Source organism: Octodon degus, unplaced genomic scaffold (genome assembly GCF_000260255.1).
Source record: "Octodon degus isolate 3935 unplaced genomic scaffold, OctDeg1.0 scaffold00003, whole genome shotgun sequence".
In the NCBI taxonomy this organism is placed as follows: Eukaryota; Metazoa; Chordata; class Mammalia; order Rodentia; family Octodontidae; genus Octodon; species Octodon degus.
The window spans coordinates 26195696-26197400 of NW_004524579.1; the positions used below are offsets into that span (position 1 = coordinate 26195696).

General features: G+C 37.2%; 1 protein-coding gene across 3 annotated transcripts in view; it reads right to left on the minus strand.

Moving 5' to 3' along the window:
* Dym (dymeclin) overlaps positions 1-1705 on the minus strand; it is a 543161-nt gene that overhangs the window by 312661 nt on the left and 228795 nt on the right. The window lies entirely within an intron of this gene.

Genomic DNA, 1705 nt, shown 5'->3' on the forward strand with positions numbered 1-1705 from the left:
AATAGCATTCCTCTACGCAGACAACAAACACACTGAGAGGGAAATTATAGAAACAATACCTTTTACAATAGCACCGAGGAAAATGAAATACCTTGGAATTCACTTAACTAAAGAAGTCAAAGATCTTTTTGAGGAAAATTACAGTACTCTGAAAAAAGACATCTTAGAGGATTTCAGAAAATGAAAGATATTCCTTGCTCCTGCATAGGAAGAACCAACATTGTGAAGATTGCCATACTCCCAAAATTGCTGTACAGATTTAATGCAATCCCTACCAGACTACCACCGACATACCTCCCAGACCTAGAGAAATCATTCCTAAAATTTATTTGGAAGCAGAAAAGACCTAGAATAGCAATGGCAATCCTAAGCAACAAAGACAAGACAGGAGGCATTACATTCCTGACTTGAAATTATACTACAAAGCTACTATGATAAAACCAGCATGGTATTGGCAAAGAAATAGTCCTGAGGATCAATGGAATAAAGTAGAAGATTCAGAGGCCTCTATGAACACACTCAGCCATCTGATCTTTGACAAAGGAGCCAAACACGCTTACTGGAAGAAAGATAGCCTCATTAACAAATAGTGCTGGAAAAACTGGCTCTCTACATGCTGAAAACTAAAACTTGACCCTGTATATCACCATGCACTAAACTAAAGTGAAAATGGATTAAAGATCTAAACATTAAAATAGAAACACTAAATCTTCTGGAACAGAGAGTAGGAGGAACTCTTGAAGACACAGGGGTAGGCAAAGAGTTCATGAACAAAAATCAAATCACACAGGTAACACCTGAAAGAATTAACAAGTGGGAACTGCTCTTATTGAGAAGTTTTTTCACGTCAAAAGAAATTACCAACGAAGTGAAAAGACAACCCACAAATTTTGAAAAAAATCTTAACTAGTAAGCACTCAGACAAAGGTCTGCTCTCTATAGAGTTTATAAAGAACTAAAAAACATTAGGGCCCCTAAATTTAAAGACCCAATCCAGAAATAGGCATCCGAGATGAACACACGCTTCTCAGAGGACGAAATTAATGAAGCGAAGAAATATATGAATAAATGTTCCACATCACTAGCCATCCGTGAAATGCAAATTAAAACAACACTGAGATACCAACTCACCCTACAAAGAATGGTTATCATAAAGAAATCAGTCAACAACAAATGTTGGAGAGGCTGTGGGGAAAAGGGAACCCTTCTCCACTGCTGTTGGGAATGTAGACTGGTACAACCATCAAGGAAATCAGTGTGGAAGCTCCTTAAGAAAGTAGGACTGGAAATCCCATTCAAGTCAGCTATCCTCCTATTCAGAATTTTCCCAGAGGAACTAAAACATCATATCATAGTGATATATGTGTACCTATGTTTATAGCAGTATAATTTGTGATAGCCAAATCTTGGAAACAACCAAGATGCCTGTCACATGAGGCATAGTTGAAAAAGATGTGGTATTTTTACACAATTTAGTATTACTCAGCTATAATGATAAACTTGAAGCTGTTATATTTAAGTGGATGATACTTAAAGATATACTCATAAGTGAAATAAACCAGACCCACATGTGTAAATATCGTATAATCTCCCTAGTATAAGAACTCAAAAGAAGAAATACAGGGGCCAGGGAGATGGCTCAGTGGAATAAGCACTTGCCTGGCAAGCACAAGGTCCTGAGTTCAATCCTCAGTTCCACAAAAAA